Below are 12,231 nucleotides of genomic sequence, written 5' to 3'. Positions count from 1 at the left end.
GAGTTGGGTTTACTTCTAATTCTCCAAGAGGAGCCCTAGCTTCAGAATTTGAAACACCATACTGGACTGTCAAACTTCTTTGATTTTAACAACATTTCAGGAACCGTGTAGGTACACAGTAGGGTAACGTACAACTCACCATTTTGGTAAGTATTGTAACTCTGACTCAGAAAGCATTTTCTAGTTCTAACCTCTCAATAGGATTACTCTTTTCTCAACTTCCGTAAATTTCCTTCTGGAACAGAGATTCAAAGAGGTCATACAAAATAATGAACATTTTAATGCTGTAAGTGCAACCTCCCCCATATAACTTCTCCTAGACAACCACATTCAGTTGGATTGTAAATGATGTTTTAAAACAACCTATCGTGATATGGAGCATTACTCTTTTATTATGAATAATGTTATACTTTGCACCTTCCTCCAAGGTAGGTCTTTATCCACACGTATTCCATATAAGGCTACAGAGTAAGAACAAAGTCCGTTAAGCAGTGAGAGATTAGAGAGTCTTGGCTTTCATTCACTGCCTTCTGTTTCCTCATTTAAAGAAGCTTAACGAATTAGTAGTTTCCTATCATCTCTGGATATTGGCTATTCTAAGCAAGTAGCACTCTGAAGAGATTCCCTCTTGTGGGAATGATGATTTACACAGGTATATGCATTTACATGTGCACAATACCAAAAATCCATGCTGTTATTTCAATCTACATTAGCTGGTGCTTTTATATTTATATCAGATTATTTACTTTTTCCCCTCAAATATTTTTCCATTTTACAGAGATCCATTTAAATATTACCAGATTCTGTTTTCTACGTTAACTTACTCACACATAGGTAATACTTCAGCTTTCCTGCTCTGCTTTCTGCTGTCTGGTTCACATGTAATTGTTCTTTTACAACTATTTTTATTTGTGCATTACTATATTTGTCAAGAAAAGTCTTTACTTGCATAACTTGTCAGGAATACATGTACTAAAAAGCAAGCATACCCCCCCACACACATTAAAACAAGCGTATGCGTGATATGTAATATTGCTGCATTAGTTAAGTTCTAAAGAATCTGCTTTAACACTCAGTTTCTTTTGTCCTGTAACAATGGCATAACATAAACTCTTCCTACAAACTTCTCAGAAATTAACAGCTTCTGGAGTGTAGTGTGTGAAACGGTAGTTCCATTCTGCCTGACGTGCATTTTCAGTATTCAGAAAGACAAAACTTTTCAATCTCAATTTATGTTACATAGGCAATTTATTAACCAAGTGTTAGGCTACTTCTGTTGCATGAAGAGTCAGGTTGTTCGACCCTTATTCTTTCAATACTGGCATTCTGAACAGTGCTGAAAGAAATGACTAGGTACCCAAAGCTGTGTGCATGGCCCTAACCTTAAGGCAGCTGAAGTTAGCAGCAACATTTTCACTTATATTTAGTCACTTTAGTCAGTGACCTACATAAATTGATACAACTATCTTGGCATATTTGTCAACACGGTCACCTCCCTACTATCTATTGCTGTTAGACCAGTGAACAAGCTAGAATCTTCAGTGATAAACAGGTTCAGGCTTTAAGCCAAATTAAAAGAGGCTTAAAAACTTAAAGTTAAAAGAGACTGTTTTAAGACTACCCTGTTTTCATAAAATCTTAAAGGCAACATGAGATATTTTGTAATACCCGTAATGAGAGCGGTCCTTACTTGAGAGGCTATTGAAGATAATCAACTTGACAAATTTTTACTTCCTTTGCAAGGGAGATATTGGTCTTCCATGCTAATTCATACCATCTGAAAAACAAGATTTATTATTTTAAGATAAGAATATTGGATTATTTTTTTTCTAAAGTAAAAACAGAAGGACAAATAAGAGGTGGCAAGTTTCCGACACTAGGTCTTTGTCTGTGTGCATGGTCTATGCCATACCGGGCTTCGCTCATTTATCAGCTATTCTTATCAGCCATTAAAGCTACTGGTAAAATTCTCACCTCATAACCATAATAATAAAATAATAACCATAAAATAACCATAATAACAATAACAACAACCACCACCACCATCTTAACTGTATCAGAAAAATGTTCCCCTATTCCTAGCAGCCCAACTTCTCTGTCTCTAAGGAGGATTATCCACAAAGTAGAATGAAAGCATTTTACACCAAAGAGCACGTGGCTAAAATAAACTCAGTATAGTAGAAAGAGGCATGTGCTTTGCAGACAGTGAGAGGGAAGAGAGAGAATAACTGTGTTCTCCCCCACAAGCTACTAATTCACAAACTGCCAATTCTGTGGTCAGTGCAATTTAGACTATCACTTCCAGAACTCTTGACTTAATAATTGCCCTATTATTTTAATTGCAAGTCAGCTGATAACCCAACTGATCAGTCAGAAAGACACAGAAGAACCTTCTACCTGTGGCCAAAGTAGAAGGTAATCATCAGGAGCCTTTCATAAATGATCTGTCAGTCCCCTATCTGTCCACCTATCAACGCTGTTTCAGAGACATGGCTGGTCTGTGAGCATCCAGTTTGTAGTTTTATGAACTGGGAAGAGTACTGGAAAATCATCAACTATCAATAATAATAATTTTTTCTAACGACAGGAACAGAAGAATATTCTTTAAGCAGGAGTGACTAGTTCAAACCAGTTCTGCAGGAAGCTTCACACACCAAAGATCAAGAAGAATGCTAATGTGCAATCATTGAACAGAATAGGAGCCAAAACTTGATATAAGGCACATAATGAATAATGCTATACAATCAGCTTCTATACACCCACAATGTATCTAAATTTATAAACCATACAAGCCATTGGATAAAATTTAAATGCACTTCCCATCACTGAAGTGTACTATCCAATCTGCTCTAACACAGGACCATATTGGGATTGAGTAGACCATTCTGTTTGTTAGAAACTTACCAGAATGTGCTGGTATTTATAGCTCATAAAAGCTGTTCAGTAAACACAGTACAAAGACATCTGATTTCACCGAATGCATAAACACGTGCAAAGAATTTCATTCTAGGATTTCGGACATGGGAGAGCTCTCTCTGTCAAATGAGCTTAACTACCATTCCCCCATCCCAGTAAGTTAAACATCTTTCCACCTGGAAAAACTGTCCTGTCTTCACAGATAAGAATTTCAGAGTTCTAACGACAAACTCTGAATTTGCCGATGACATATACCTCAAGGGAAAAATGCAGTATAGCTTCCTACAGCCAACAGTTTGGGTTTTTTTTCCCCAACTAATCAGAGTTTTGAGGGGCAGGATTTTGAGGACGCAAAACTCATTTCTGTTCCTGTTACATTTCTGTGTGGACTTACATATGTTGGTGTAATTTTTTATAGATATGACAGTTCAAGCCTGTAAGAATTACTGTTATAATTTCATTCATATTGTAAAGATCCTTTGTCAGTCTTAGAAGAAAGGTGAAAGAGAACTACAAAGCACCATGATCATCTTTGTTGCATACAATTGCAAAACCTGCTTCTCCAAGCCACACAAACTGAATAGGTAATAAACCAATAAATCAACAGAATAAAAGCATATCAGGGTCATAACTTCTGCCTTGACAAGGAAAGGAAAGGAAACTAAGTCAGCCTCTGCTGAGGCTGAAGAGGAATGAGGCTCACTTTATTTCTTTTCTTGATTCATCGACAATGGAAGGTGGAAGGGACCTCGAGAGGTCATTTCATACATTCACTTGTGCCAAGGCAGGATCAACTATACCTAAATGCTTCTTAAAGTTTGTCAGTCCCTTTCTAGCAACAGCGTAACATCTGTAGACAATCTATTCCAGTGCTTAACTGTTGTCATCAGAATATTTTCCTCAAGTTTAGCTTAAATTTCTCTTGCTGCCACTTAAGACCATTATTTCTAGAACTGTTTGTGGTGAACAGAGAGAAAAATGCTATTTCCTTTCTCTTTCACAGGTTAAAGAATGTAAGAGAACAAAGTTGTTAATCTCAAAGAAATATCCATTAAAAAAAACCCAAACAAACCCACAATCGAAACAAAGCAGAGACTCTCTCTAGAAATATCTGAAAGAGTACCAAAAGGAGAAATCAACTATCTTGGTAGGCTATTGCTCTTTGGGCAAACCAAACACACTCATTTAGAATTAGTCAGGGGTTGCCAAACTACTCAAAAGAATCCTGAAATCTCTACACTTAGCCTGGGAGCTGTTAGGGTTTGCTCAAGAAGTTACGAACTGCCCTTAGGCCAGACAGGATGTTTGAGAGCTGATTGCACGGGATGGGTTGTCTGGTTACACGTGATTACAGGTTACCTTCCTGAGCGACCCTTCCCTTCTCTGGGAGCGACCTACCAGGGACTGTTAAACCAGGAACTATAATCTTTTGTTACAAAAAAACCAGCAAGAGCCCCATCACAGTATTAAAGCAGAGTGCTTTATTCCAACTTGCTGTCTTCAAAATGGGAAAGAGGATGACATTTCATTTCAGATTTAAGATTCGAAACCTTTATATGCAAAATAAAGGTCAGCATGGTGCCGTAATTCCTTTTCTAATTTTTTTTCACAAGAATTTAGAATTTGTTGCAGAATGCTGAGTTCATTATCTCCAAGAGTTGGAAGCGCTAATAGAGTAACTCAAAATTACATCATCATTGTTAATTATGATAGTTTTTACTCTGTTTATGTAGTATTTGAAGACAAACAATAAAATATAATGTTGAGAATCAACTTTTTTCCTAAACTTTACAAATTATGGATTATGTTTTATGTCCTGCACCTTACTTCTCTCATTCAGATCAATTTTGTATTATAATTTATGGAAGTTACCTGGTTCTGGGTTTCGTAAAATATGAACAAAATTTGAAAAGAAATCTTGAATTTGAAGTGGCTTTGTCACTACTGATTGATAATGACTGAGCAAAACACAGCACAAAGGGAAAGTAAGTGAGCCGACAGAAATTACCTTAAAGGCATTTATATAGAAAGTTTACAAAATAAAATAATATACACGTAAGTGATCTGGCTAATTTTAATAAAGTATTTGTATGTAATTTAGTTTCATAATTCAAATGTTTATAGTCTGAAAACACTAGAACAATAGAATGGACTGTGCTATGTAACTTCCATTGTAGACTAGAGCAGAAATCTAAGTATTTCAGAATTATCTTAGCCCAATGCATTGGGAAAGATAAGTGACTAGGCAATTTTACTGTGACTCAGAATCAAGCAGTTTTGATTTGTAACCTCGGTGTTGTTTTGAATGGATGGCAATACACATCAATCTTGTGCAAGCATTTTAGAGAGAATTATGGGTATAAATCAGGAAGAAGGTGCTTTGTAGGGTGGAGTTAAACTTCAAAGACGGTGAAATAAAGAACAGTCATCGCTACACCTAACAGCTGTCCTTATACTGTAATTAAATAGAACATTAATTTGCAAGTGTTATGACACTTAATCAGCTATATAAAAATAATAATAGTAATAAGAATGATAAGCATCATCACCAAAGTTATTATGAGAGCAAGCCAAGATCACATGCCCAATGTTTCTAAAAGCTGTTATAGACAAGGTGTTCTAGATCGTAAGTACTGCCCAAAATATTTTCTTGGAACGTACCCTGATAAATTCTTTCTTTAAAGAGAAACTTTGCAAAGAATCCCACAGTTCCTACTCATTAAACAAAACAACAACTATACTCTGCCATTCTATTGCGTCTATGTATCCTTATAAAGATGTGGAATATTTTTTTCTTTTTAATCAGTACACAATCATGAAAAATTGTCATTTTGTACCATATTACAGGAGGCGGACTAAGTAAAGGGATGTTAAATGATTCATCACAAAGCATAATATTGTAGCTACAGACCAAGAATAAGAGTCTTGACTTTTATTCTCCAATTTTTACACCATTTTCATTTCCTGCATAAGAAACTGGATTAGATATACACATTCCTTTCTTCTGTAGTACGGTAATTATAAAATAAACTGTCCTTCAATCAATGGATGTTTTAAACCCTATCCCTCAGACCTTTTCAGTAAAACACTACATTCCTGTCATTTTTTTATTGTTTTAAATTAATACATTTGATCGGTTTTGCCATAATTCATTTTCTAGAAAGCAAAAAAAAGTGCAGGTTTTGAAATACTCGGGGTGGAAAAGAAAGGATGAGTTGATGGACCTCAGCGGTTCCTACTGCAGGTTTTGTATCTGCTCTTAAGTGGCTTTATGGGCAATCAAGCACTGACACCATGCTGGAGCCTTTCAAGCTCTTCCTGAGCTGTATGGCTCATAGAAAAGGGTCAGCACAGTCCACTAGAGCTACACTAAAACTATATCCACAAGTGACAAGTGCTGTTCCTGTTGTGACGAAGCTGACAGGATGATACATTCTTTTCCTTGTGTATTTTCAATTCCTGACAGCATATGTAATAGCTAGTTATTCGAAGCGTATTTCTTTTGTTGTGAGGTTTTGTATGTTTGATTTTCAGCGAGCCACTTTCAACAAGCACAAAACCCACCAGTGATATCCTCATTACTGGTTAGGAAATCCTTCTTAGACTATTATGAAGAGTTCTTGGAAAAGAAAGGTATCCGTTACGTTCCGACAAGATTTCATAAGGATAAAAACAGTAATAGAGAAGAATCAATAGAAGAAACCATCATATATTTTTTATTTTTGAATGCAGAGATATAACATAAGTTAATGTCTGAATTCCAAGAGCCACCTTGCCGTAGAGAAAATTCACTCTCAGAATAGAAAAGGAACGCAGTCACAAAGAGCTGCAAGTATCTCCCAGCTTGGTCCATGTAACCAACCAAAAATGCTTCTGCATATTCTACATACACGTCCAGCACTCCCTTTGATATACTTGAAACATCACCTAGTTCAGCAGCTGGAAATTAGGCAAGGAATAGTGACTGGTAGGAAGGATGTGCTTTCTCAAAAAAAGGCTTTTTCAATTACTTTAAAGAACAGCTGATTAACCTCCCTTTCATATATTCTTGCCAAATAGTGACAGTAAAGACTTTTCTAGTGAACTTGGTCTTATCTTCAAGACTACTAATTTGGCAAAACAATTACCTCCAACCCCTTCCTAACACTCTCCAATTAATTAATTTTTTCTTGTATTCTTATGTGCATAACAGCCAAATGGTAGTCCTACCAGCATCAGCATTTTTACTGGATGTTATGCGCTGTTTCCCACACTTTGCAATGGTGTTATATTTGTTATTTAGAACAAACCCAGATCGTTCCTGGAACTGTGCCTATAGAAACTACTGCTGTAATGTGTTTATATGATATATAATTATAGGCATGCTGTAACCTGTCCATAGCCACTGCAGAACAAGTTGCATTATCAAAAACATAAAACAGTCCCTGGATTAACTATTCAATCTGATATATTCCCTTTCTGCAGTAGCTAATGTCAAAGAAATTAAATGAACACAGGTTGCATTTTTGAGCTTCAGTAGAAAAGATGGTAACTATATAGTATTCAAGCCAGTAATATGACATTCAAAACTACCGAATACTCCCTAATGCAATATGGATTTCAAGCCACTACGTCTGAAGATTAGGCCACTTAGTTAATGTCAGGCATTTGCATTTGAAAATACTTGCCAAAAAACACAAACAAGATGTAGGAAGAAAGATGGTACTCACCTACCAATGGAGTGAGTCACAGTATTCCAGCAGTTGAGCCTATGTACGCAAATATGAATAGTAAAATTTGGTTATAATCCTAGCAAACAACAGATTATTATAGGTTGTAAAGTACTGTGTCAAGATAAATAATTAGGACTGTCTTTAGTACATATTACCTGTAGGGAGAAAAAACTTTATAGAAATAACATTTCAGTTCAACAGAATAGTGGATTATATGAAAGTTTAATTATTAGAAGAATTACTTTGATGTACTTCACACATAGACTTTAATACCATTTCATACCTGATATGTTACATTATTCTGTCAACAAACATCTAAACAACTATTTTCTTGATAAAAATTGTAAACACATGCCAAGAATTTTCTGTTCATGCCTCCTTTTTACCTCATGCTTTTATTCAAGCCAAGTTATCAAGAAGAATTTTTAAATCACTGTAATATTTATGAATACTTTTTATCCCACATATTAAATATCTTTCTTACGTGATGTCTAAGACAGATTTATAAAACTTTGCTTCAGTAATATCTAATGAACTTTTTTTAAGTTATTGTATAACCTGTTGCTATATATACGCCATAACAACACAGTTAAAAAGTGGTTCTGATAGTATTTTTGTATATGTATTCACATTTACAGATGAGTCAAACCAGAATACAAAGTGTAAGAGACACTGAATTCAGAGTGAAGAGGGACAAGCAGGGTAGGATCTGGTGTCGCAGTTTGTCATTTTATTTTTGCTTTACAAATTTTATTTTGGATCAAATCCAAACCGAAAAGATGAATTTTGCAATTATGAAATGAATGTGGTCAAAATAACACAAGAACAGCTGGTCTCACTAAAATGAGTTACAGATGGCAGAAATCTTGCAACAGCAATCTTACAAGATTTGGTAGAAAAATTGTATGATCTGCCTTATCAATTCACTGAGCACATTCCTGCAGATGTGGGGAAAACAACTTCTGCTCTCTCATATCTGACAATTTCTAATTTGTTACTCCAGTAATATTTTTTGTGTGTGAATTAAATATGATTTTTTGATTTAGACTTGCTCCACACTTATAATCAAGTGCAAGAAATAATTATACAGTATTTTCATATGGAGTTCCCATAGTGTTTTCTGGGTCATATAATACTATTACATCATGACATTATTAAAGATTATACAATAAATTAATGCAAGCTGGTATCTTGTACTGACTGACGAAGTGGAAGAAGGAGGAAGTAAAGAAATACACTGAAAAAGTACCTGACTGAGGTAACGGTGATTATAAGGGCTTTACAAGACATGTTTGAACGTTAGTCTTCCACAGAGAAATTCCAAAAGAATTGCACAGTTGTACCTCAATTCTGTGCTCTTATAGCTCCAGCTTTTCCTTCCAAATTCTATGCAGGTTGTTATGATACACAAAGCTACATGACGTTTTAGTCAGGAAAATAACTCCATCCTATAACTCATTGGTAAAAACTGAAGTTTTGTACAACTGCATAGTGTTCTTCTGACGGATGTCTGCCTTGCATTTTAATATTAATGACATTGAACCAATATAGGAAGTAGAATGCATGTAATTTCACTAGAGAATATTACTTAATTACAAATATAGCCAATTATCTCTTATTTACACTAATTTCTGTTTATAAACATGGATAATACTGTATATTTAATATATCTAGGTTTATTCTGAACAGTAATAACACCTCAATATGTAAAGTATTATAAGCCATTTCTACCAATAAACCCCCACTATTTGAGTCTGCCAGCTGGTAAGCATGATAGATCCCTCATTAAAATGGTAACAGTGGAGATTCTTAGCTGATAGGAAAATCATCCTTTTTTTCTCTCAAGTTCTGTTATGAATTTTAGGTTACTTGAGGTAAAACATTTATATCTACTGCCTGCACTTTATTACGAAGTGCAGAATTTCATTTCAGGTAGTCCTAATAGTACACTGTCGCTTCTCACATAACATGCTCTAGGCAAAGCTGATCCTAGCTCGTCACAGTGGCTTGAATTCTATGACTTTTGATGTCCCTTTTCTATGATGTGTAAATATGTAAATATAAATGTATGTATGTGTAAATAGAAATTTATAAAATAGATTAGGCAAATTATTTCCTGAAATATTCCTTTCTCCCCATTACAGTCTTCTGCAGTGTGATCTTCTCACAACTGTTTTCCGAGTGTTTTCAAATCTGAGGGGGCACATTCTGAACTCAGTTATGTGGCAGTAAATACTGAGTAACTGCCCTGAAGTTAATGGAATGACCCCCGTCAGAACAACGTAAGTGAAAAATTTATCCCTTCTCCATTACAGAGGCAACTGAATTTTACCAATCAAGTGAAGATAGGGAACGCTTTCTAATTACATTTTATACCATGAACACAAATGTCATGTTCTCCTGGTATATCTGGAGTATTTAACACTGAAGTACATTTGTTACATGTACTACAGAACAAAGAAAGTAACAAAAAAAGCCCACCTCCCACATTCTTACACGCAAGTAGCTCAGCAGTGCTAAAGCTATCCTGATTCTGTAACCCTGCCCTTTGAATAATTCTGCTGACATGCTCGGAGGGTTCACATGAACAGGGATAGCAAGTGTTGGCCCTTTGTGGAGAGGCATATTTAGATAGAAGGTCATTCAAGATAATTCTGCTTATGAAGACGACTGTTCATTTGAGTCAACGAATTTTATAATTACTTGTTACTCTTAAAGTGGCATTTTGGATGTTATTTTCTTTGATATCTTTATGACTCATACTTCAGTTGAGCAAAGCAAGCTACAATTTGTTAATGCAAGTGTGTACAAATTTGAAACTGGTTAGGTCGGGTGTGTCTGCCTATAGAAACATACATTTTCTTATAGTTTTCAATAAATGTTACTGGTACAAAATTATCTGGCTACATCTTAGTTGAATTTAAATATTTCACAGTTTGAATACCATTCCTTAAAAGTTAATTCAACTGGGTAGTCGCTGAGGTTCAGAACAGGAAAACTGCATTAATTATGAAAAAACCAGTAACTGAGTAAGAAGTCGTCTATCTTGATCAGGTCACATAGGTTATATAACCAGTTGGCATCACTTTCCATCTTTTGTACATGCAGGCCCGCTTCCCTCACGTATCCTATGGAAAGCAGGGGGCAACTGGTTTTCACTTGAGAGAATGAAGAAATTATTCGTTTTGTTTTCCTTCAGGCTGTAGCTCATAGTTTGGAAAGCTTGGAGCGAATCTGCTCCCTCTTTACCATTTTGCAAAGATGAAGGGGAGCACAGCCCAGAGCTCATTTCTATTGCTACGTGGAACATTGCCAACATCATTTGCAGGGATTCATAGTCCATTTTATGTAGATATTATAGTACAAGTTAGACAAACTCACCAGATACAGCAAAGAGTAGTAGCACGTAGGCACTTGCGGCTCTGCCCTTCTGTGCTTGTGGGGTTTGGCTCGGGCGCTGGAAGAATACAGGGCACTCCTAATGTGAGAATGGGCATCTCTGGAGCAAAGGTAACCTATATAATGCAAGAGAGTCTGTCAGCTGCTTTGGTTATGCTAACAGCCAAACAAGTCATCAGCAATCCCCAGAAGAAGGGAAATAAAAAGGTAGTTTGAGCCAAATTTATTAGATCCAAGTAGCTGTCTTCTAGCTGAAAATCTAGTCTTTAAAATCTTTCTATCCTCCCCTTTAAGCTAGTACGGCTGTGGACTATTACCAGTTCAGAGCTGGAATGCAACTGTAGTCATCACAGTATAACAAACAAATTCAAGACTTTTTGAGGAGTCTTACCAACAGACCAGGACTTTTGGGGGGAAAAAAAAAAAAGAATGGTATTTAAATGTAGGTAACTATCCCCCAGCGCATTTACTGGTACTATTTGAAGTCCCGATTTATCAGTCGTACACTTGCAATATATTGTATGAGAAAAATAAGGCTTACAAATCAATATTTCAGCTAATTCACTGCTTTGCAATATAGTTTGTTTATTATTTGTAAATTTATAAATATGTGGAAAATAATTGTATCATTTGCTTTCTCAAAATAAATGTTTTTTCATCTACCAATCCAAGTGTTTCCAAAGAACTGAGTGATTAATATCATACCTAAAACTGTGATTATTTTAATAAACATAAAGCAAGATATTGGACTAAGTATGACTCCAACTGTGAGTGATTTATAGTGATAAAAATACACAGATGCCATCTGTACCAACAGAAGAACACTCATCACAAATTTGTCTTACGGTAACACTTCCCTTTCATTTATACTGAAATGAACGCTATTTCTTTTAAAATGATACTGACAGTAAAATATGGCCACTTTTAAAATGAGTAACCTAACAGTAGGAGAAATACACTGAAAACTATGAATTAAAATACTCATTTGACTTGCCTAAGGCCTCCATGATGTATCATTGAATGCTCACCAAATACTAAGCTAAGTTTGCCAGACTAGCTATGCTAGCTTAGTAGCTGCTTCCATACTAAGAGTTTTTGTCGGGTGTAATACCCCTTACCCCTCCCAAAGAAAATCAAAAAAATACCTCAACCAAAATGGCAAAAGCTTGAAGTTCAGAACCCAGCCTAAGTCATTAGTCTGACT

At 35.6% G+C, this 12,231-nt stretch overlaps 1 long non-coding RNA gene across 1 annotated transcript; it reads right to left on the bottom strand.

Moving 5' to 3' along the window:
• Positions 1-1,696: 1,696 nt before the first annotated feature.
• LOC143164437 (uncharacterized) lies at positions 1,697-11,057 on the bottom strand. Its single transcript, XR_012996073.1, has 3 exons — positions 11,010-11,057; positions 7,626-7,664; positions 1,697-1,777 (listed from the first exon to the last, which is right to left on the bottom strand). It is a non-coding gene; the product is annotated as an uncharacterized LOC143164437 (long non-coding RNA).
• Positions 11,058-12,231: the final 1,174 nt, after the last annotated feature.

Source organism: Aptenodytes patagonicus, chromosome 9 (genome assembly GCF_965638725.1).
Source record: "Aptenodytes patagonicus chromosome 9, bAptPat1.pri.cur, whole genome shotgun sequence".
In the NCBI taxonomy this organism is placed as follows: Eukaryota; Metazoa; Chordata; class Aves; order Sphenisciformes; family Spheniscidae; genus Aptenodytes; species Aptenodytes patagonicus.
Note: the sequence above shows the minus strand (reverse complement) of the source record. Positions and strands in the feature narration are given on the sequence as shown.